Consider the following 26,622-nt stretch of genomic DNA (forward strand, 5'->3'; position numbering starts at 1 on the left):
GACTTTTCAAGTCTCCTGGGTAGAGTTGATCATATGAAAATGGTAATGTAATGTCTTCTAACAACAGTAAATTTAAGCTAGGCATTTTGGGGGGACTATGGCTAGATCACTTCAGATTCATGTTCTGAGTCTTCTCTGTATCTCCACTGCCTGATATTAATGCAGCATAGCATTTTCTCATGCATTCATTGAATTTATCCAAATTTCACCCTATTCATTCACTGATCTAAAAAACACACTAAATATAAGCCCATTTTTATATATTAAATATTTCAGTGACCGAACAACCATGAAACTTGATGTTAAATCTTCACGTTAGCTCAACCCTTCATGATATAACTCATTATATTATTTAAAGAAGGCATGCATTGTCCAACCTGAACCACGACCTACAACCATGTTGAACTTGTTTTGAAGTTTTAGAAATATATGAACTCCCTAATTTAGTGATTGTTTCTGTGCAAGAAAATTTTCTATTCTTTGATATTTTTTCTTATTCATTTTCAGTCTGTTTTCCCATTAAACATAACCTTTAAAATCCCCTAGCACTCGAGTTTAACTTTGCCAAATTCATACAAGGAATTTCTAAACTTTATTTTTATTTCCTTCTTTATAAAATTTATAAAGTAACTAACACTGTATCACCTATTTTTGTTTCTAGGATACAAACTCTATATGTTTCTGATTTACTTCTTCAATTTCTCTGCTAGGCCCGTTAGCTTACTAGTGGTAATCAAAATAAAACCAAATAAAACAAAGCAAAAAAATTGAATAAAAAAAAGTAAGTAAATAAGTAAAATAAGTAAATGAATTTTAAAATTTAAAATTAAGTAAATGAATTAGAAGCACATGAAATGCTTATCTTAAATATAGTTCTTGTGACGTCTTTGAATATGTTTAGAGGCCTAAAAAAGACAGGGACTGTAGAAGACAGCATAGGAAGAATATGGAATAAAATAAAACAAATTATAAATGAGAAGGCTGGGGACCAGAGTGGTAGCACAAAGGTAAGGCATTTTCCTTGCACAGGGCTGACCCAGGATGGATGTGGGTTCGATCCCAGCATCCCATATGGTCCCCCAAGCCAGGAGCAATTTCTAAAAGCAGATCCAGGAGTAAGCCCTGAGAGACTCTGGGTGTGGACCAAAAAAACAAGAGAGGGGGAGGAAAAGGAAAGAGAGAAGAGAGAGGCAGAGAGTGAGAAAAGAGGGAGAGAGAGAGAGATATATGACACGGTACTCTAGGCTGAGGGCTGCTGCCTACATGTTTGTCTGTCTGTCTGTCTGTCTGTCTGATGCTGTATTTGAACTACATCCAATCCTAGTCCAATCTCGTACTAAGGACCAATACTTTTTTTTTAAATATTTTTTTATTTCAACACTGTGTTTACAAGCATAATTGTAGTTGGGTTTCAGTCATAACAAGAACACCCCCTTCACCCATGCAACCTTCCCATTACCAAAGCCCCCATCTTTTTCCTTCCCCTGCACCCCACCTGTATTCAAGACAGGCTTTCTACATCCCTCACTCACTAACATTGTTAGGATAGCTCTCTGTAGCTATTTTTCTAACTGCATGCACCACTCTTTGTGATGAGTTTCATATCTATAGTTGATACTTCTGGCCCTCATCTCTGGGAATTATTTGAATGTCCTTAATTTTTCTTAAAACCTAGATAAGTGAGACTATTCTGTGTGTCTGTCTCTCTCTCTCCGTCTTATTAATTTCACTCAGCATAATAGATTCCATGTACATGCATGTAGAGGAAAATTTCATGACTTAATCACTCCTGACAGCTACAAAATATTCCATTGTGTATATAGACCACAGTTTCTTTAGCCATTCATCTGTTGAAGGGCATCTTGCTTGTATCCAGATTCTGGCTATTGTAAATAGTGCTGCGATGAATACAGGTATGAGGAAGGGATTTTTGTATTGTATTTTTGTGTTCATAGGGTATATCCCTGGGAGTGGTATAGCTGGGTCAAATGGGAACTCAATTTCCAGTTTTTTTGAGGAATCTCCATATTGTTTTCCATAAGGGCTGGACTAAACCACATTCCCACCAGCAATGGATGAGCGTTTCTTTCTCTTCACATCCCCGCCAACACTGATTGTTCTTGTTCTTTGTGATGTGTGCCAGTCTTTGTGGTATGAGATGGTACCTCATCAAAGAACACAGCAAAATCAGCTCCCAAATGTCTAACCTCAGATAGGAGTGCCGCTGCCACAGGGATGGGGGTAATTCCTGTTTAGCTTTGGGCTACAGGGGACTCTTTTAAAAGATATACCTGGAGCTACATCCTGATCCTCGGTGAGAGTCAAAGAAGAATACAGCAAAATCAGTTCCCAAATACCTAACCTCAGGTAGGAGTGTCGCAGCCCACTAAGGACCAATACATTTAAAGATCAGTTACTCAGAGGAGGGAATACCCTAGAGACTGAACCTTGGTATCTATAAATTTGCAATGCGAGCCATTCTCAGGGTCCTCATTTTTTAGGAGATGTTGGATGCCAGCATGCTGGAATAAACTCCCTTGTATTTACATTACTACCTGTCTCAATTGGTGGTCTTTTGGGTGATGGTTCTTGAGTTTCGGACTTTATTTACACTTGCATTATAACATGTGAGGAACCACCATGTTTTCTTAGCCAGCGCTTTAAAAATTAAGATGCTAGTAAATAATAACAGAGAAAAAATAAATGAAAAAAATACAACATAGTAGTTTCATCACCATTATAAACAGACTCAGATTATTTATAATACATAGTGTTAGAAAAATTTTCCTTTTAAGTTTTAATTTAAATATGTTTAGTGACAGCAGAACATTTACAACATTTTTTTCCAGGAAGAGTCCAAAATGAAAGGGGATATTACACACAAAAGGCACTGGAATTTAGAAAATAAATGGTCTCTAGGACTAAAATGGCTATCAACAGTTCCCATAGTCATTCAAGAGGATTCAATCTATGAAGAGTTTTATCTAGATTGCAAAATCCTTTAGAATCTCTCCCACTGGTCCTAAGAAATTTAAAGTATTGGGGCTGGAGAGATAGCATGGAGGTAAAACATTTGCTTCGCATGCAGAAGGTCGGTGGTTCGAATCCCGGAGTTCCAGATGGTCCCTTGAGTCTGCCAGGAGCGATTTCTGAGACTAGAGCCAGGAGTAATTCCTGAGCGCTGCCGGGTGTGCCAGGTGTGACCCAAAAGCCAAAAGCCAAAAAAAAAAAAAAATCAAAGTATTTGACTTATGCCTATAGTGTTTGTTTTCTAGCTTTCAGTTATCATCAGCATTCACCCCTTCCTATTATCTGAGAACTTGGGAAAAAAAAAAAAGAAGAACCTGAGGAGTGAATTTCATAATGTTCACACAGCCAGTATGGATGATGGAGTGAATTGCAGTTCTGGTTTACAACCTTACTTTCAGTTTGGTTTTCCAAAACTTATGGCTTTCAATCTAGGTACGAGCACATCCCTATTCATCTGTTTTCCTACTTCAGATGAAGCTATTCTTTCTCCCAAAACCACAGTTTTGAAACTTTAATCCCTGTAAGCCTGTTTGAATGTGGAAGCTTATGTCAGTCTGTGTATTTGAATATAACAGAAACAACAAAAGGAGCTAAGTTTAATCAAGGATTCTTTCAAAGATCTCCAAATTTATTTGAACTACCACTGCCTTTTTAAAAAGACATCGTTTACTTGGCCACAACACCCTGTCCTACTATATGTAAATGAACATAGGGAAAGCTCTCTTTTCCCAAAATGTTGACAATAACTATGAGCAGAATGTAATCTGTTGAGTGGTTCTGCAGGTCGCCTGTCCATAGGAGTGGCCCTGTGTTTAGAGAAAGCTGTGGTATGTGTCCTTAAAATGAAGTAGGTTGAGTGAAGAGAAACCTGGTAGGGCTGTGTCTCCTTTTCCAAAATTAGGCAATTTATGTCAATAGAAGACTGATGTCAACAGGTGTCCTCGGATAGTTTAGGGGACTATTTTATATTAACTATCTTTATTACCCTGATTAGTTATAAGGTATTTAATTGTCTATTACAGAACAAAGTTATTTTTTTAAATCTTTTTGCTCTTTAAGGAAAAAGAATAAGTGAACATTTTCAATTAACTATTGAAGGACATTTTGGTCTTTTCCAATTTCGGACAATTATGAATAAATCTGCTTGCAACATTTGTGCATAGCATTTGTTTAGGCATGAGTTTTTAACTCAATTGGGTAAATAACAAGGAACATGAGTACTGAATCATATGGTAAACATATATTTAGTTTTTTAGAGATATATCAAAATGCTTTCTAAAATATATCACTATGAACGGGTATTTTTAGTAATTTTGGTTTCAGTCATTATAATAGAGGTTTTGGTATCCCATTATTGTTATTATTTAAAATTTCTCACTAACAGATATATTAGGATATATTTATGAATATGTTTATATTAGATATAATGCCTAATTATATTCTATGTAATAACTTCACTGGTGAAGTGTTAATTTAGATATTATGCCTCACTTTTAGTTGGCATCTTATTTTAACTCTAATTCTAAGTATCTTCTGCATATTTAAAATATTAGTATTTATAACATGTGTTTAATGAAGGTTTTCTCCTAGTTTGTAAATTGTATTTTTGTTCCCTCTGTATCTGTCTGTTTCTGTTTCTTTCTCTCTCTCTTTCAAGAAGTCTTTTATTTTTATGACATTTTTGGTTTTAGAGCTTTATAGATTTCCAAACTCAAGAACAAATATTTTTTCTATTTTATAGTTTTGCAATTTGTCTTTGTTATGACCCACATAAGAATGAAAAGTTAGTATCTAGACACATATGTATTATTCACAAATGTATTAATTTTAAAATTAATCATGTCTAGGTAATATTTTATAATAGTGATATATTTATAGTATTGAAATACAATGTAATTTCCTGCCACCACAAAAAACCCTATTACCCTCCACCTATGTCACCTATGATCCATTTATTCCCACACTGTTTTTTATTCAGTTTTATAATCCAGTATCAAATATTTAAGGTTATATAGATTCTCCTCTTGTTTTGTGTATCTATATTTCACAGAAAGTAATACTATCTAGTATTTGTCTTCTTACAGCTCTCATTTGTTTAACATGACAGCCTTTAGTCCCATCTATGTTAAAGCAAACAGATGATTTCATCTTTTCTTCTAGGTTTATAATATTCCATCATTCACAGATATGCATTTCTTTACTTAATGTTAATGAGAATTTAGATTCTTTCAAATTCCAGTTATTGTATAGTATTCTGCAATAAGCAGGTGTATATCTTTTTGAATGACTGTTTCAGTGTCTGGAGGATTGATGCTAAGAAATAGAATTTCTGGGCTGTGGAAATTTATTCTTACTTTTTGGGGGAATATCCAGATTTGTCCTATCTTCAATAGATCCTGAAGGAGGTGACATTCCTACTAACAGTAAATGAAGATTCTCTTTCTTTTTTTTTTAACCATATCATTAACAACTCTAGTCACTTCCTGTCTTCTTAATAGATGCCCATCTCACTGGTGCCAGATATGTCATTGCTTTGGTTTGAATTTCCCAGTGAAACACGATAACTGAACTCTTTTAATAAGGCTATCGGGAAGCCAGAGCAATAGCACAGAAGTAGGCCATTTGACTTGCACACAGCTGACCCACGACGAACCTAGCTTCTATCCCTGAAGTCCCATATGGTTCCCAGAATCAGGAGCGATTTCTGAGTGTATAGCCAGGAGTAACCCCTGAGCGTCACTGGGTGTGGCCCAAAGATAAATAAATAAACAAAAATAAGGCTATTGGCAATACTTTTTGTCTTCTAAAAGAAATGTGAAGTTAACTCATTTTCCATTTTTGATGTGATAGTTGGATTTTTGTGGTTGAGTTTTCTGAGTACTTGGTATGATTTAGATCTATATTTGATGGATAGTATTTCCATGTAATAAAATATATTGTATTTTAGCCCATAGTTTATTTTAGAATGCAAAAAGCTTCAGAATACTCTTCATGCTTCATTATATTACCTTTTCTCTTTCTGATTCAAGCATCTCTATGTAAATTACATGATAAAACAGTTCATTATATGACCTATGGGTTTCTATAAGATTATGTGTTTTTCTATGTTAACTTTTTACATTGCATATGGCTAGTGTTTCTATAAATTTTATCTATGCTACCTATTTTTTCAAATCTACCAAAATCTTCCAATAGGACATTTATAATTATAAACCTATTGTATATCTGCAGGTATACCATATTCTTTCTACCTCAGATATGATATATATTCATTCTTTGATATGTATTTTCTTTTGGCAAATTCTCTCCCTTATTTTGGTGTAAAAATTAATTGCAATAGTGTTAGCTTTATTGAATTGAGGAATAACTTACCTCAAATTCACCACCACCCAAGTGTCCAAGACTTTCCACAATTGTCCTTATGTCATTTCTTGTCTGCCTATTCCTTACCACTTTCTTCTGCCCTCACTGCTTGTAAATCTCAATACCAGGATTTGTAATCATTTAATATGTCTATTCTCTGGTTTTATTGCTTTATATGTCACAGACGAAGAGCTAATTCATTATTTGCCCTCTCCATTTGACTTATTTCACTTAAAATGAATCTCTCCAGTACTGAGTTGCTATAACTTACAAGATTTTATTTGTTAATCAATGTAGCATTATATTGTATATTTTATTCCATATTTTTCTACCTTGTTGTCCCTATCACAAAGTTAAAAATATTTAGGCAATCAAAATCAAAAAAAATGTTTAGGCAGTAGAGTTTTCATATTCTGACATTGTACTTAAAATTCTCAAATATATGATTTTTGTTCTTGAGTTAAGTACTTAGAATGGAACTGCAGGGTCCTTTGATACACTTTTAATTCTCTACGAAACTTATTTGTAAACAGTCCTTTGAATTGTAATACTCTTCTTTATAGCAATTTTTAATTTTGTTCTTAAACTGATTATTAACATTTATGTAAACTGACAAAATTATTAATATTTCCTTTACTGCGTATTTTCTATCCATTCAGGGATTTAACAAATAACTGGTAAACAATAGAAAAATAAAATGAAGTATGTCATGGAGAAAATTAGGTCTATGTGATGTTGATATGTCTAAAGGAAATTTCACATATGTACCATAATAACATTGAAAACTCACAGCATTAAAAACACCCTCTTGTTCTTTAAATATGTGTTCCTAATTACTCTCATTACTCTTTGGCCCTTTCTCTGCTGCCCAATTATATAATATATTCTCAGGCAGTGTGTGTTTTATATTGACAGTTACAGTGATAGATAAATGAGTTTGGGAGAACTGCAAACAGCATGCGGGCTCAAGAGACTCCTGAAGCTTACACTCAAGAAATCCTTTGGGAAGAACAACTCAACTTTAAGGTTTGTTGGAGCTTATCAGGCTCTGTCCTCCCCTAATAAACTACCCTTAATATTTTCCTAAGTTCATTTCCAGACAAACCATATATAATCCACTAACCCCATCTTGAAAGTAAAATAGCTTTTAGAGAAAGCAAAACTACTGTCTTCATATACTTGGTTTTTTTTTGCACAAACTCTTGCATCTTGAATTCTACAGCCTTTAAGATGTAAATCAAAATATAGGCATGGTGTGACAATGTTTATTTTTAATATCATAATTTACACAAAATAATGTTTATGAATACATGAATATATTTGAAGAAAATTTAACATTTAATAATAAAGAAGGAGAAATGATTAGGAAATTCTTTTGGTAGGAATGCACTAGATTTGATGTAAAATAGTGATAATTCCATACATAAAATTAAACCTTTAAAATTTCATAATACGGTAAGCCAATTGTAAGTAAATGTTCAATTTTAAAAGAAATATAAGAATTTTTACATACTCTCTTTCTCACTCACTCTTTCACACACACAACAGATGTAGCTAAGGCATTTGGAAAGACATTTTAATTTGGGATTTATAGTATGAGAATTAATTTGACTTCTGATATTATTATCCTATTCTTGAATTTGCCATTTCTCCCTCTGAAGCCATTATTTCTCTTGAGGAGTGTTTTTAATCATTTGTGAGAAGTGTGGAGGTAAAAACATGATTGGTCTTTAAAGGGCAAAAAATCTTTTTTGTTAGTCTTAGAAACAAAGTAAAATGCATGACGTATATATTGTATACCTTAAGCCAACATTAAATAGTAATAAACACAATAATCTAGTGTTGACTCATTTGATAGTATAGTGTTGTTCCCAAGTATTGAGGTTTAAGAATATAATGTTGGGACCGGTGAGATGGTGCTAGAGGTAAGGTGTCTGCCTTGCAAGTGCTAGCCAAGGAACTGACTGCGGTTTGATCCACCAGCGTCCTATATGGTCCCCCCAAGCCAGGGGCAATTTCTGAGCGCTTAGCCAGGAGTAACCCCTGAGCATCAAAACGGGTTTGGCCCAAACCCTCTCCTCCAAAAAAGAAAATAATGTTATAATTTTATCCCGATCTGCAGATATTCTTGGCAGAATAAGATATAAAAAGATAATAAAAGCATTTTAAGAGTTGCGATGATTATTTTATTAAGCACTTTTAGATCCATCAAAGGGTACTTTTCTTTTTTACACCCAATAGTGCTGTTGGCTCATATTGTAATTTAAAATTAGATAGAAAAATAGTTCTCCATGGCTGCTCTCAATAACATATATCTACTATGCTTATTGTATCACTGAATTTCAATAATTGATAATAGTGGTGATATTAATTCCTTAATTAAAATATAAAAATAAATATACTTAATCTTTCAAACCACAGTTGGACTTAAGTTACAAAAAGGCATGTAACTTTTCATTCAATTGTTTTTTAAACACGCTTATTGGTTTATTTGTTTATTTCCATGTTGGTTGTTTTGGCTTCATCTTACTTGTACAATTTCTCATGTGAAGTGTTTATAAATCATGTTTTTGTAACCATTGATATTTTGAATGAATTAATCTTCATTGCTTTAGAAAGAAAATTTTAGTAAAATTAAATCAGACTGGAACTACATACAAAATTCTATATATATTCCAGTGCAGTGGTCGGCAACCTGCGGCTCGCGAGCCACATGTGGCTCTTTCCACTTTGAATGTGGATCTTCTGTGTGCTGTGCTGGGCGGCTGCTCCAGGGGTCAGGACTTTGCTCATAGCCTCTGTCAGCAGATGCCCTGTGTGCAGCCCTGGAGGCTGGCTCCACACAGCTCTAGTCGGGTCATGTGGTATCAGGGGCGTGACTTTCTGTGGGTACCATCCTATGTATTTTCGGTTTTAAAAATGTGGCTCTCCGGCCGAGAAATAGCATGGAGGTAAGGCGTTTGCCTCTCGTGCAGAAGGTCGGTGGTTCCAATCCCGGCCTCTCATATGGTCCCCTGAGTCTGCCAGGAGCGATTTCTGAGCATAGAGCCAGGAGTAACCCCTGAACGCTGCCGGGTGTGACCCAAAAACCAAAAAAATAGGGGGGGGGGAGGCAGAAAGATAGCACAGAAGTAAGGCGTTTGCCCTGCATGCAGAAGGTCACTGGTTCGAATCACGGCATCCCATATGGTCCCCTGAGCCTGCTGCCGGGGGCAATTTCTGAGCATAGAGCCAGGAATAACCCCTGAGCATTGCCGAGTGTGACTCAAAAACCAAAAAAACTGTGGCTTTCAAAATAAAGTTTAATCGTGATTTTGTGAGATTTGGCTCAGTTGAACAAAAAGGTTGCCGACCACTGAATCCAGTGTATATGAAACATATATTTTTGTAGAGCAGCAAGAAATCATCTACTAACTGTGGCACATTACTGATACAGTCATTTTAAATCGTTAACATTTCTACATGCTAAAATTACTAATTAGTTATACCATAAATTTAATAATCCACAAAAAGCCTTTCACAATAAAAAGTTATATAAAGAATATTCAGCCATTAGATCTGAAGTGGAGTTTTAGTATAAAAGAACTAGTTCTCTAGCTCATGCTAGTGTGAATATCCCCATTTTTCAGATGAATAAGTTCAGGATTATTTGGCTTTTTATTTCAACTGAATGTCCAAGGAAACTATGTCAATTTTCTTTCCTGATTGTAATGAATGCTCATTTCATAAGATTAATGAACATAGTAGGTCCTGTAAAATGTAATGAAATCCAACACAATGCCGAGTATGCTCCTAATTTGAGTCCCATGTTGCTGTGGGTCTCAGCAATTCTCGTGGGTCATAGCAGTACACAATAGGAAAGCGAGAACATGAGTGGCCGAATATGAAATAAGAAATAAAAAAACCACACAGAGAATGTGGGGTCAACACTTTTCTGCAGGAGTGCGTGTGACAAGTTTAATTTTTGAGCAGGGGAATTTATAGGGGTAAAATTAGCCACAGGTGAAGAATAATTGCAATCACAGAGCCTAGTACAACAATAACAATACCTAAGCTGTGGGTGTGACTATAAAAATTCTAAATTACAAGAGAGAAGGTTACAGCTCAAGGTAACTCTTAGCAAGCTTGCTTTAAATGCAAAATCAGGATTAGGAGGAAGTAGGAAATATCTAGAAACTTGATCTTTCTAGACTGGACTCTATATTTTCAGAGGTCAAGTAAAGGGCGGTACCAAAATCCCCAAGAATGAGCTTCCCTATTTCTAAAGGAGAGTCAATAATCAAAATCTGCATTCGGGTTACACCCTTTCTAAAGGAGAGTCAATAATCAAACTCTGCATTAGGGTTACGGCCTTGATTACCAGAAACTGCAGTTGCAAAGAGTAAAAATTGTCTTTGCTTTAAGGGCTGACTATATCCAGAAAAAGGGGTTCTCAAATAAACTTTGGTGCTGGAATTTCTGAGCCAAATTATTTGATAGAGGCTATTATTTTGCCTGATATATACAAAGGTGAGATAGTCAAATACTGGCTGAAAATGTAATGCCAGGCGTCTCTTTGGAAATTCCTCAACCATCCACGCAGGGGAAAAAGGCATCCATAGTGGGGCTTTTGAGGAACCCATGGGAGTTAAATTAGTTCTACCCACCAGGAATATCTGAGGATACATGGTGGGCCGAGCCCCCCTAAAGGCTTAGGCATGCCCTTGCACCATATCATTTCCTTTCTTTTTTAAATTTTTGTTTTTGTTTTTTGTTTGTTTGTTTGTTTGTTTTTGGGTCACACCTGGCAGCGCTCAGGCTCCTGTCTCTACGCTCAGAAATCTCCACTGGCATGCATGGTGGACCATATGGAATGCCGGGCTTGGAACTACCGTCCTTACACATGCAAGGCCAATGCCTTACCGCTGTGCTATCTCTCTGGCTCCCCATATCATTCATTTTCAAGATTTATGCAATAAGTTTTTGGAGAGAAGGTGGCCTGAAGAGGTATCCCAAATGCACTCAGGAGTTTTAGCAGTGTGATATGATGATTGATGTGATGATTGATTCTTGGACCTTCACTGATGGGTTCAATGCAAGGGACCAAGGATGCATTGTTAAGATTACTTGGAGCACCTTGCAGGTGATAAAGTGCCTCCAGGGCTATACCTAACTATACTCAAGTGACTGTTTTCTGATCAGCCATTCCCCTTCAGCTTCTATAATTGCTTTTGATATATAATCCTTTCTTTGAAACAACACTATGGTCCTTAGAGCTCCTTACTATTTAATTCCCTTTGACTCCTGCACATTTTGTGCTCACAGACATGATGGAGATTATTTATATGACAGATATCTTGCCATTTAAGACAGATTTCATATAATATATATATGAGAGAAACTCCAGTTATAATGGAAACCGGTATGAATTCCAGTATCTATATTAAAGGATTCTGTCTAATTCCTCTCTTTGATTCTTATTAAATAATACATCACATGATGGAAAAAATAATAAGTGCAGTGTAGTATACTGGTTTACATATTTGTTTATAATTTAGAGTAAACACAAAGCTAAACAAGATAAATAATTGAGCACAAAGAAAGTATACATTGTAAAATATCAGCTGTTACTTTTAAAGTCATATAATTTTTTTTTATGTACCTCTCACCTTGGTTACACATTCTTTAAGGCTGTGGGCAATTTTTGTGTCAAGGATTGACTTTAAATTAGTGTATAATCATGAAAATAGTTTACTAAAATTAGGAAATTTTACTAGATTTATTAAAAATCAATCCCTGTTAATAACTTTTTTACAGAATTATTTCTAATTATGTTACAAAACAAAAATGATATGTTAATAGACTATATATTTTCCTTGCTTTTAAGCTCAAGATTTCCTTTAATCCATATTCCACATTGTTTTAGAGATGGTATATAAGTAATCAAGTTGAACTGTAATTTTCAAAAAATTATTTTTAATTCTGGGTCACAACCAGCAGCATTCAGGGGTTACTCTATCTCTGTGCTCAGAAATCATTCCTGGCAAGTTCAGGGATATGTCGGGAATTGAACGTGGGTCAGTTGCATGCAAGGCAAATGTTCTACCATTTGTGCTTTCACTCTAGTCCCTATTTCTCAAATTTAAATATTCTAAATACAGATTACTTTTATTATCATAATGAAAAAGTGATAAAATATAACTAAATATTTCTCATTGTTTCCACCATGCATATCTCACCTTTTTACACTTATTATCCTGAATAACCTAATCTTTAGCAGCAACTTATGTATTCTTTTACCCAATTCCCTTAACCATTAGTATTCTGTGACTTGAATTGAATTATTTTCAATTTCTTATTACATAGAATCATGCAATATATATTGTATATATATATATTGTTGCTTAATCAGTTTATTTTATTTAGCAAAATATTCTGTCCTATAGCTTCATCCATGTATTAATAAAAAGATAGTTTCCTGATTTTTAAGATTGAATGAGATCATATCTGTGTTTTGATTTTCTTTTTCCAGTCATCTCTCAATGACATTGAGGTTATATCCATGATGTCAATAATGATATAATCAATGTAGAATACATAAATCATTTCTAAATCCTGAATGATATCAGTTATTTTAAATATACCCTGGAATCGATTAATCATTTCTGATGGAGTTACTTTCTACGAACTTGTATACATTGATTTATAATTAGAGAGATTAGCTAGTTATACCAAACTGGACTGACAACTGAGAAGTGGTTTACCCTTTTTAATGATTTTGTTAGAGTTTCTATGTTTTGCACTTCTATGGTGTATTTAAGCTTTTTCATTAAATCACTGGGAATTTGGTTTTATATGCTTATTAAATAAAATTTTCTCTGGGGTTAATATTAAATAAAACTTCTTACGATGTCAAGATGCAGTCACTTCTCCCAGAGATCCTCACCATTTTTAATAGAACAACAGAAATTTTTTTTCAAAATTAAGTTGCAGTGCATCATGAATTATAAAAGATCACTTTATTCTCATAGATATATTTGCAACATATATGTTTCCTCATACATGCTTTCTTTTGATGCTTATTTAGTCTATAAATTATTTCATGTTATAATCATTTCTAAAATTTCTTTTCATTATGATTTTAAGATACTTTATCACCTCTCTGAAAAAAAAAGCTTTTAAAGTTTTAAATAAATTCTTTTTTTCTCACTATATTAACTAATTTGCTTATAGATCTTAATATGATAGGAACTTCCAGTGTGAACTCCTGTAATAACCAAACTTAACTTACCTCAAGGCCAAGAGCATATCATAATTATCAAAATATAAAATTGAATCTATTCACAGGTAAAGTTTTTCTCACAATTTCATATTTTAGATTAAACAGGTATCAGTATATAACTAAATGTCAACTTTTTGATCTAGATTCTCTGTGCATGAGTCTACCTAAGAGGAGAGAGAAAAAGGGCACTGGTCAAAAATAAAAGGCCTTATAAAATAAAATAGAATAGTAGAATTTGGAAAAAAGCATTAAAATTCAGCTGAAAGTCTGAATTTTAGAAAAATATTGTTGAGTATCAAACTATAAAGTTACATTTTCCTAACCTTTAAACCTAATTGATTACACATTCCTAGAATAAGTTAAACAACAGTGTACCATCAAAACAAAATACCATGTTACTGTAGAATAACGAGCATCTGGACACAAAACAGTTATTTTTACTGATCAAATATTAGATATTGTTTGATAATTGACTCACCCCAAATTTGACATCTTTTCCCCAGTCATCTTTATTGAAGGAGAGACAATATCCAAGCTGCTTTAGAGGTTAACAGCGAAAGGGGAAATAAAAGAATAAGAAAACAGAAGGCAGCTAATTCAGCACTTCTAAGTCAGGGCTAAATGACTCCTTCTCATCTGAGAAAGTTTAATGTAACCAAAAATATATATGCACATCAAACTTTTGATCATAATAATAAATCAAATCTTTTATACCAATCAAATATTTTATCATTCTAAATAAAAATTAATTTAGAAAAATAATTTAGGGGGTAGGACATATTTTCAGGTGCTAATGCATATGTTTTGCTTGATGTGGTAGAGCTTAATCTCTTGCACTTTATGGTCCCTCAAACACCTACAGGAGTGTCTTCAGAAGAAGCCAGGAGTAAGAAAACTCTTGAGCTACAGCAAGTGTAAACTTGTCAGACGAACAATATATATTATAAACACATACATTATTTTTGAATTTTGAGATACTATATGGGTTTCGATACACAGTTTAAAAAATTACTTTTTAGATCACCTAATGGATGACTCAGTCATGGTATTAGCATTGCTTCACTTTTGTTCTGTGTCACATGGATAGAAGAGATTTATTGTCCTGAGATCTTGTACTCAAGTCTTGTTTGTTTTTGTTTTGGGGCCATACCCATTGGTGCTCAGGCATTGCTACTGCCTCTGCATTCAGAAATCGCTCCTGGCAGGTTCAGGGGACTATATGGAATTCTAGAAATCAAAGAAGGGTCCATTCCAGGTTGGCCACATACAAAGCAAATGCCTTACCACTGTGCTATCTCTCTGGCCCCTATACTAAAGTTTTCTTAAGCAGCCATTGTCTGATTTTTTTTAATGTTAAAGAGATTCAAATGTAAAATTTCATCAGAGACATCTAAGGCTTTTGAAATTTTGAATATTTTCCTGTTGATATGAATTTATATGATATTGTGTTTTCATACTATAAGAAAATTCAGTGACCACACATAATAAAAAGGTGGCTCATCTGCTTGCTTTTCATAAAGCAATATCACCTTCAAGACTTCAAAAAGTTTGCTTTATAAACTACCCTCAGCCTGTCACTTATAATTTCAGTTTTCATTTTAAATAAGCAGCAAAATGTGCAGACTGTCTGTGTTGCAGTAAAACACAGCTGTTTCCATTTGCTCTCCCATCAGTTTTATTTTCACATCATTCTGCAGTAGAATTGAATCATTTCATCTCTAGTGCAAGAATTGTTTCATAGCTTAGTACTAGGCAGCCCTTAATCCTTAATTTCACTTTGCCTAGAATCGGAATTTTAGTTTCCATTGTGGCATTTATAATGTGCGATTTTGATGGTCTTGGGAATTCCTAATAAAAAATCAAAGTGCTTTGCAAAAATTCTGAATAGTCCAATACCTCTATAGTGTTTAAATTCTGGAAAGCTTTTTAAGAGGAAATGTTAAAAAAAAAAACTATGAATATCAAAATGTCTCAGAGATATAGTGCACAAAAATTATTATTTGTGCATTATATTTCTATTACATGTAAAGATGACTTTTTTTTTTTTGGTTTTTGGGTCACACCCGGCGGTGCTCAGGGGTTACTCCTGGCTGTCTGCTCAGAAATAGCTCCTGGCAGGCACGGGGGACCATATGGGACACCAGGATTCGAACCAACCACCTTTGGTCCTGGATCGGCTGCTTGCAAGGCAAACACCGCTGTGCTATCTCTCCGGGCCCCGTAAAGATTACTTTTTATTTTCAATAATTCTCATGTTCAGGAGCCTGAGTGGTGGTGCAGAGTGGTAAGGTGTCTGCCTTGCCTGCACTAGCCTAGTACGGACAGCGGTTCAATCCCCTGATGTTCCATATAGTCCCCAAACCAGGAGCGATTTCTGAGAGCTTAGCCAGGAGTAACCCCTGAGTGTCACCTGGTGTGTTCAAAAGAACAACAACAAAAAATAATTATCATATTCAAATCATTGTATGGAAGGATCTGAATTCTATCTCCATCACTATATTATCTTCCAAGTACTGCTGGGTGTCCCAACATTGAGCTGGGATCAATCACTGATCACTGTTTGGCCCCCAAACCAAATTGCTAAAACAATAAAAAGCACATATCTATAGAAAATATTTTTCAAATATGATATATTGACTTTTTCAACTACACTAATTTAGGTAAACAATTATTATATAATTTCCCTAGAATTATAAATATATGGATTTAAATGTTATTAATACTAAGTGAAAGTCATGTATTTATGTTGGAAATAGTGAGCATACTTTTAAAAATGAATAATCAACGAATAAGTTTGTAGTTCAAGGTAAGAGCTCCCTTTTCTAAGAACAAAGACTTTAACTCATATCGATGTCATAAGAATATTTTAGTTTTTGGTTACCATATCCATGCAGTTTTGGTGTGCATACACTCTAAGTCCTATCTGACAATGTGAAGTTCTGTAGTGTTCACAGGTCCAGTCTGTCCAATGTGGGGCCCCAATATTTATTATTCAGGGTCAACTTACCTTATATTTGACTAGGAGATAGTAAGAGAAGTCTCTCTGGGGCTGAGAGAAATTTTCAGATTTGGTATCACAAATCTTTCTCTGAGAAAACTTGTATTTGGAAGACAAGTCTGGGTGCTCTGAGTTTTGACCAGATTCCTATGGAAGACTGATTTATGGCCATCTTGTTTTATAAATGTTGCTGTACCTGAGAATATGTTAGCATTCTTAAATATCACAATTTAGGTAAGAATTTTCTCCTGGGCCATCTGCTTGTACAGAAACCATGGCTTTGGTTCTTGACATAATTTCTCCATATTCAGAAATCTGCCCCTGCCTGAGTGGTTTCCAACTTTGAGAGACTGTGTGTGTTTTTCTGCTGTCTGGTGTCCTGAACCTCTCCTGAGTGGGCTGAAAAGGGACCAGCAAAATCGCTCTCCTAGAGGTGCTCGAGCTGGCCAGAATACCAAGGAAGACTATGTCCTAAGAGTGAAAACCGGCTACTAGAGTAAATTGCAGAAAGGCAGGTCCTTTGTCTGTGACGTCAGGCTGGAAGAGTCTGCCCCTGCCTGAGTGGGTACCAACAGCAAGAGACTGTGTCACCTGTGCGTGTTTTTCTACTGTACTGTGTCCTGAACTTCTCCTGAGTGGGCCGAAAAGGGCCCAGCAAAATTGCTCTCCTAGAGGCTCCAGAAGAGCACGGCTCCTTCGCGGCTATGCACTCTTTCTAATGAATGAATCCCACCGCAACATGCAGAAAAAAATCACTTTAGGAACTGTGCTGGATATCTGAAGCCCAGCATTTCTTTCTGGACTGTCTTCTCTGCTGCATGTCAGGACTAAGATTTGATCCTCTTTGTGGCTTCATCCATAGAAGGCTCCCCTTCCTTTCAGGTGTGTCGACCCACCCGCATAGGGTGGAGCCAGCATGATTTAGCCCACCACAACAAGTAGAAAACCCCACAATACAAGTGTGACAATGGGGAAACAATGCAGCCAACACCAGGCATAGAGAATGAAGATGGCAACTCTGATGATCCAAAAACGGCCAACCAACTAGTCATTCTCTCAGATAATGGAGTTTAAAGAAGAAATATGGAGGATATTCAGAGAACTCAAAGAAAGCATAGATTGAGTTGAACAGAACACTAATAAGAACCAAGAAAATATGAAGACAGAAATCAGAAAACTCCAAACTGAAATAACAGGTCAAATAACAGGCCTGAAAAACTCAGTAGACAAATTGAAAGACTCAGTGGATAAGCTCTCCATCAGGGTAACAGCAGCTAAGGATAGAATTAGTGAGCTGGAAGATGCGATGCATAACTACATACAGCAGAAGAGACTGGAAAAAAGCCTTAAAGCAAATGATCAGACAATGAAAAAATTAGTCAAAGAATGTAAACAGATGAAAATAGAAGTCTTTGATAAGCTCAACAGAAACAACTTAAAAATCATTGGAGTACCAAAGACCCAGAAAGAAAATCTCCAGGAAGAATCAATGATCAAGAACATCATTAAAGAGAAACTACCAGAGCTAAAGAATACATGCAATCAAATCCTGCATGCCCAAAGAGTACCAACTAAAAGACACCCCAGGAAAAACACCCCAAGACACACACCCTAGTCACAATTACAAATCCCACAGATAGAAACAGAATTCTGAAAGCAGCAAGATCCAAAAGGGAAATTACATTCAAGGAGCATCCTTGAGATTTACAGCAGACCTGTCACAAGAAATACTCAAAGTTTCTCCATATTCTTGTTAGGCTTCTCACCTTTGTATTTTTTTAGAAGAGGTTATTTTTCTCTAATATTTTTGTCACATTATTGCTTAAAGATATATCAACAAAATCCAGCTTGCCATGAAAAAATAGATAAAAATAGACAAATATAGAATTTTGTTGAAATTTTTATGGATGTGATTTACTTTATGCAATGCCTTTATGGACTTTAAAAACAAAACAAATTAAATGAAAAGGAAATAAAATAAATGATTATTAGTGATATCTCTAAGTAAAGTAAAATTTAAATTATCAATTATATATAAATGAGTAAAATGTGCTTATGACATTATTATATTAATATGTTTCTTAAAGTTTAGTATTCATATCTTTAGTCTGCTTAGAGTAACCATGTTACAGGATTTTAAATAATAAGTTTATTTTTGAGAGCACTTTTAGATTTAGAGTCAAATTCTCTTCCCTTCTCTGCTGTAAAAATTCTTTGCTAAGTTGGAAGATATTAGTATATTTTAATTAACCCATCATCACTTCTAGTCATAATTTACATTATTATTCATCATTTTATCATCTTATTGTAGGATGAGCATAGCTTATATTAAAAATACTGAGAAAAGAGGCCTAAGCCATGGCACAAGTGATAGTTTGCCTTGCATGTGCTAACCTAGAACAGACTGTGTTTGGTTCGATCCCTGGCTTCCCATATGGTCCCCAAGCCAGGAGAAATTTTTGAGTGCATAGTCAGCTGTAACTTCTGAGAATCACTGAGAGTGACCCAAAAAGCAAAATAAAATAAAATAAAAATACTAAAAAAATCTGTTGGTGTTGAGTGATGAAAGAAACTCTCATCTAATGCTATTGGAATGATTTCAGGTTCAACCCAAATAGAAATCAATATGGAATATTCTCATTAAACTCAAAATACATAAGCTAGAGCCTGAGCAATAGTGCAGCAGTAGGGCATTTGCCTTGCACTTGGCTGACCCAGGACAGACCATGATTGGATCCCCTGGTATCCAATATATCTCCCAACCCAGAAGTGATTTCTGAGTGCATAGTCAGATAATTCCTGATGGTCACTGGGTGTGACCCAAAATAAAAAAAAAAAAGAATTAGCTATATGACCCAGAAATTACAATTTTGAGTTTCTTTTCACAGGAAAGAGAAACCTTCCAAAGGATATATACACACCACCATTCATTTTGCAGTACTCAATATAATACCTAAGAGTTGAATTAACCTTGATTTGTCCAATATTGGATAAGTAAATCATGAAGATATGGCACATACATACAGTAAAATACTACAAATATCTAGGAAAAATGCAATTATAAAATTTACTGAAATGTGTATGGAATTGGAAAATAAATGTTAAATGAAGTAAGCCATAAGAAGAGTGATAAATAAAGGCTATCACTTTATGTAATATTTAGAATAATTTTATGAGAGACTAAAATGCCTAGAATACTCTTTGCCCCATGGAGTAGTGAGGAGAAAGAAAGAAAGAAAGTGGAGCAGGGAGAAGACAGATGTCAAATAACGGAGCAGAGGTCAATGGGATTCGGTTATATTGGTGGTGTTAAATACAAAACTAAATATTCAAACCATGGAGTAAAAAAATCTGAAATTATGAAAACCAATGAAACTTATAAAGGAGCCTAGAAAGATGCCAGAATGGAAGGGGGAGATATGGAATAAATTTGGGGTCTTTGGGGCCGGAAGATAGCATAGAGGTAGGGCATTTGCCTTGCATGCAGAAGGACGGTGGTTTGAATCCCGGTATCCCATATGTTCCCCTGTGAGAGAGTCAGCATTATGATTCAGTTTACTGAAACAAAAACAAAAACAAAAAAGAAAAGAACTTGGAGTGTTGTGGAGGGATATTAATATTAGTGTTGAAAAAACTGCAACACAACTTGAAAAATTTTTTAAATCATGGTGCTCGTGCTTTTTAAATAAAACACTTACAGTTATTTAATTTTATTTAGTTAATTATTTAGTACAATCGATTCCATAAGTATTGAATATATAATTCTATGCATTTACCTATAGAGTGACTCCAGAATAGTTTCACTGTCCTAAATCCTATGTTCTTTAAATATTTTTTTCTCACTTCCACTGGTCATTTTACTAAAAACATACCTAAAATCCTCCAACAGTGTACATAACTTTTGAGCACTTGCAGATCTCAGGGATGAATTTATAATATGATTTTTATGTCTATCTCACACAATGATAATAGCATATGCATGATTCTTTTGTTATACTTAGTATATAGATCAGTAAAATTAAGTCTTAGAAAACATTTTATTTTTCAAGTATCAAAGTACAGTTCAATTTAACTCTGTTGGTCTGCATGTGTCCTTCAGACCACAAAACATATATATTATTTAAATAGAAAGGATTGTGTAGACACACAAAAAAAGACACACCAATACTAATACTATATCGGTATTATATCCCTTGATGCTTTCTTATTTTAAATCATCAGGATTTTAATCATGTAAATGAATTTTCATATTTTAATGCATAACTGAAAATTGATGTCACTAAAAGAACCACATGCAAAATTGTTCCATATTCCAATGATTTTTTCAGATTAGCAACTTCCCATCTTGTTTTGTGTTTATAGACCAATAAAAACTATATTCTCTTAAAACTATTTTTGATTATTTGCTTTATAAAATCTCTTTAAAACTCACAGGATTAAAATAAAAATAAGTTAGTTAAGAGAAATCTAGTCTTCAGAAAAGACACTCTAATCTATTTATAAAATATCCAGAGTACATGGCTGTCATTGGGGATACTATTTGACAGATGAATCTGTCACTAAGGAAAAAGATAATCGTGTTTTTTTAAAACTATCCTAAGAGAATCAGAAATTCTTCCAAGTAATAGCGGATTTATCTGAAATACAATCTAGTAGAGAAGCATTAATATTTTTTGAGATAGAGTTCCTTATTTCTTTATACTAAATTGCATAGCGAGAGTAGTTTAAAAGACATGCTATTTATTTTCAAATAGTATCTCCCCCAATGTATGGTACTAAGCCAAACAAGAAAAAAAATGGTGTTAATGGTGAGAAGAGTATCAGATGATAAAATGGCCTTATTCGCAGTATTTTATGTGAATTGGAAACTAAAATGTTTTCAAAAGATGTGAATTACTTAATAATAATTTAATTAAATATTTTTTCTCTTTCAGCATGTATTAAATTGTTTCCTCTTTATACTACTAAGAGGTGAACTCTTCAAAATAGTACAAGCAAATCAAGTATAAAATACATTAAAATAAAAATGACTGTTTACTACTGAACTTAAGATTCATGAATCTTAATTGAGGATTTTACCCCTTCAAATTGTATGTCCAAATGTTCTTTATGTGAAAATGAAATGTTAAGTGGTGAGGTAGAAATTTAAATTGATTTTTCCCAAGTGTTTCCTATGTAATTTTCACTTCCCTAAGAAGAAAATGCACACTTTTTGCATTGCAAATGTTGAAATACCACTTTATTATTATTATTATTATTATTATTATTATTATTATTATTATTATTAGTGTTTGGGTCACACCCAGCAGCGCTCAGAAGTTACTCCTGTCTCTACACTCAGAAATCGCTCCTGGTAGTTTTGGGGGGACCATATGGGATGCCAGGATTCAAACCACCATACTTTTGCATGCAGGGCAAACATGCTACCTTCATGCCATCTCTCAGATTTACATTTAAAATTTGCATTTAAAATGTAAAGACAAGCCAGAATAATAGTAAAGCAGATGGATTATTTATCCTGCACAAACAAAATTTAATTCCTGAAAATCCTTATGCTCTCCCAAGCCAGCCAGAAGTAATCTGGAATACAGAGCCAGGAGTATGCCTTAAACACTTGAGTGTGGCATCTAATTTTTGATGGCCTTTTAAAAATACTCATTTATTTAAATTATATATTTAACATATACAAAACACATATATATGTAACATATATTTAAATAAATACTATATTAATATGTATAATTAATCTTTTGTTTCTTGTTTTCTTCTTAATATTAAAGGATAAGTGCTGGTGAGTTTTCTTTATGAAAGCAAGAAAAAATTATCCAAAAAGGATATTCAATACATGTATTGAATAATGTATTCAATACATTAGGGAAAAAGATAACAATCACACTTTTGGAGAATATCAGAATTTGGTTGAGAACTGACATAGATTCCAGTAAACTTAATTGTCATGCTGACTCTCTAGTCAATGACAGAGTAGCCACATCCAAAGATAGTGTTTCAGCTACTGTCTATCTTATAATTTTTCCATAGGAATCCAAAAACATTTCATGATTAATTCCCTAGTTCTAGAATTTATCATTATAATAAGCATAATAAGATGTGGCATAATCCCACTTACTTTCCTTGACTTATGGAACAAGGTTTATCAATGTTTGTGAGGTTAGAACATAAAAATAGTGATCTCATAATAATTTTGATAAAGTAATAAAAGCCAAGATAAAATCTAAATTAAGTTTTTCTGACAATACAACCAAGTATGTAGGAGAGAAGCCTCTGGAATGGATAATTTCTTTTTTTATATATAATTTTTATTGTGACTAAAGCTCATTACACAAAATTATTTTCAGTACATAGTGACAATGAATGAAGGGCATTCCCACCACCAATGTTGTCCTCCCTCCACTCCTGTTCCCAGCATGTCTCCCATATCTCCCTCCATTATCCCCCAGAATACTAGTGTAACTGGTCTCCACTTTACAGCTTGTTGTAGGTTGGGTATCTATTCTGTTTGGTGTCCCAGTCTGGTCATTTTTATTTACACTACATGTTCATATGACTGGTCCTGGTATCGTCTCCCCCCCCCCCAATTTATGAGGCTGAATGATTAAAGTTCTGCTATTCTGTTGGAGATAAGAAGGTTAAGGAAACGAGAAGAAAAAAATTGGTGTGAATTTGGTGTTTTTTAGTAAAAAAAAAAAAAAATCACCGAATAGTATCCAAAAGAGTAAAAAAGAAAGAAAAAATTGGAAGAAAAAAAGAGAAAAAAAATAATATCAAAAAAACAAACAAAAAACAAAACAAAACCAGAAAAAGTGCTGGAGTGGCAGGGTTTAGTGTTACCCCATCTTCTTTTATTTATTTATTTATTTATTTATTTATTTATTTATTTATTTATTTTTGTATAGGCACAGTAAGTATAGGGGAAGAAAAGAAATTCCCGTGGCCTAAGAGATTCAGGGTTTCTCCACTCTTGAAGCATATTGTCATGGGAACAACCACTGGCTCTATACCTTATCATTGCCATATCCCAGGTTTTTTTTTTTTTTTTTTGGTGGTGTCAGGAACTTTCCTCTAGGTTGTAGATGAGAGAATCAGGCCACTGTAGCAAGCAATCTTGGTATTTGTGCAGGTCCTAGGACAAGGCCTAGGATAGTCTTTAAGATTCTAGAGGTTCTGTTCCAACATTGTTGGTGTGTTCAGTTTTCTGTATCATGTGCTCCATGTTTTTGCTCATTCCCTAAGGAGAAGTCTAGGAAATTATGGTTCCAAAGGTTCTGCTCAGTCTCTGCTGTAAGAATTGAGCCTCTGTACTAAGAAATCTTAATTTTTGTAAGAGACCTGAGCTATAGCCTAGGGTAGGATTTTCTTAATGGTCTCAAGGTAAGTTCTGCCTAGTCACAGTTGTCAAAGTCAGTTTTCTGTAGTTAGTGCTCTTATTTTTCATGGTTCAAAGGACGATATATCTTCTGGTTTCCACTTAGTGTTAGGTGATGTGTAGGACTTCCTGTTCTTAGGTCATGTTGTCATTTCCTTGCTGTCCTCGTTGTCATACTAACACTGGCACAAGTATATCTCCCAACGGAGCTCACCCCCATCAAATCATGGACTGTTGCATGATACCGGATTCAGCTGCAGAAAAACCCCCAGCTCAAGGACATTACAGTACTCTGAAATGCCGCAAATTATACTTAAACTCTAGACCAAAATCTGTGATATGAAAAAGTGCCTTGGCTTTTACTCCCTACAAGAATATCTCAGAAGACATAATTGGGAGGCCTATATTGCCTATGTAAGTTTAATACCTTTATAATAATGCATCTTAAGATATGTATTCCTAAACATACAGATAGCCTCCCCCATCACTTTCTTTTTTCAAAAACCTTTTTTTTTCTTTTTTTCTCAATTTTCCTTTATACCTCAGTTTTATCTATATATTCTATTTTTTATATAAGCATATTTTCTCTATCCTCACAAGTTTTGGTGCTACTTGGTACAAAAACTAAGAAAACGTCTTGCCTGGGATAAAAGCTCAGATCACACCACAGATATTGTATGTGTAGCCTGTCATCCTTACCCAGAATAGTACTAGCAATACAAAAGGACACCATACGTTTTTGTATAGGCGCAATAAATAAGGGGAAATCATGGACTCAGACACAAGATCTTATCTTCTAAGGATAAGAATTCACACTTTTTATACAGGGTGCCTCCCATCCTGGACATATGTCATGTGGATACAACTCAGTCTCCACGAGATTGGACAGTGTTAGTTCATACTCAAATCTCAGATCCCAGACGTAGAACTGAAACAACCCCTGCAACAACACTTAGAAAAATAATTTCAGATCTAATATAAATATATGATATTAAGACCAGTCAAGATAAGTTTTGATATCTCCAGGAGAGAGAAGAAAAAATTTTTTAGGGAAAATAAAGATTATTACCAAATGTTCAGGTTTTTTTTCCCCTCTGTGAGCATCCCTATAAGCAAATGTTCATCCATTTAAAAGTCCCCAAGTTGGACAAATTTGGGCAAAAGTCTTATAAATTCAAAGTCAACATTATGAAAACAAGTTGTGCTATCTCCCTTAGAAGAAATCGGTTGTCTCTTGAATTTGAAATCCTTTCTTTCTCTTTCTCTCCCTGACTTATGTTATATCCTAAATGAAACTATTTTATTACACTATTTCTCGCTAAAACTCAATCTCTGAGAGGGTAAAAAACAAAGCTTGAAATTTTAATGGAAGTCAGGAATGAGTTTTCTTCCTGAGACTATAGCTCCCCTGAATTTTAAATGTGAGTGCCTATGCCCCCAACGATTGCAGAGATCACAGAAACAGTTTGATGGCTTCCCTAAATGGTTCATGGAACTAGAGTCCAGCTATACAGGTGCTCATGGCAATTACAATCCTTTCAGCCATTTCTTCACTGAGATCAAGCTGTGTTGAAATGGTGGCAGCAATATGATCTCTATTCTCTCCCTATATGTCCAACAGTATCAGTTGTAAAGACAAAGATGATGGTACTAAGATTCCTTGGCTAGAAAACCAGTAAGTAAAAACACCACTAGATCCTTGAGAGATTACAGAGATTAATGCATTATTAAGTTGCTTGAATGTTGCTATTTTTCCACCATATTTTTCTTGATGTACTTATTTGAACTCTACAAAAAATAGAGGTATCTTGGAGGATGGATATGGCTATTCCTAAATTTAAGGTAGTATCTTAAGGCTAAGGGAGGACCCAGGTTATAACTCAACAATAGTATATATGTCTTTCTGGTATAAGATCTTGGGTTTGAGTCCTAAAACTACAAAATACACAAATTAAACAACACATTTTTATTATAATCACACAATTCTACCTCTGTTCAATCTCTAGTGACCAAAGTATAGTCAATAATTTAAAAAGTCAAATAGGATTTGATAGTACTGGCACATATGTGATGTCATCATGATAGTACAGCATGAAGTGAGCTTACCTTAAATGTGGCTGACTTGGACTCAATTCTACCACCATATATGGTTACCCAAGTTTTCCAGAAATTTTCCCTGACTGCAATGCCAGGAGTATGCACTAAGCATTCCACCTAAAGTAGCCCAAAATAAATATATATATATATATATATATATATATATATATATATATATATATATATATATATAAATAAAATGGAGACTTCAACCATTTTACTTTGGTGACTATTTTATTTATTAATAATAATTTCTCCATCAGATGTGGCCATAATTTGTGTATATTGATTTGAGAATTATATTTTCTCTATATTGTCCCACCAGAAGCACCCATCTTATCAGTATCAGAGTTCATGATATACCTTGACTATGCTATCTCATGAGTCATTGACTATAGTCCTACAATTTTAATTTAGTTTATGTGCTTGCCTTTTCTTACACAAGCTATTTCTCTGGATCCTATTACATTTAGTTTTTTATGTTTATTA

The sequence above is a fragment of the Suncus etruscus genome, chromosome 9 (genome assembly GCF_024139225.1).
Source record: "Suncus etruscus isolate mSunEtr1 chromosome 9, mSunEtr1.pri.cur, whole genome shotgun sequence".
In the NCBI taxonomy this organism is placed as follows: domain Eukaryota; kingdom Metazoa; phylum Chordata; class Mammalia; order Eulipotyphla; family Soricidae; genus Suncus; species Suncus etruscus.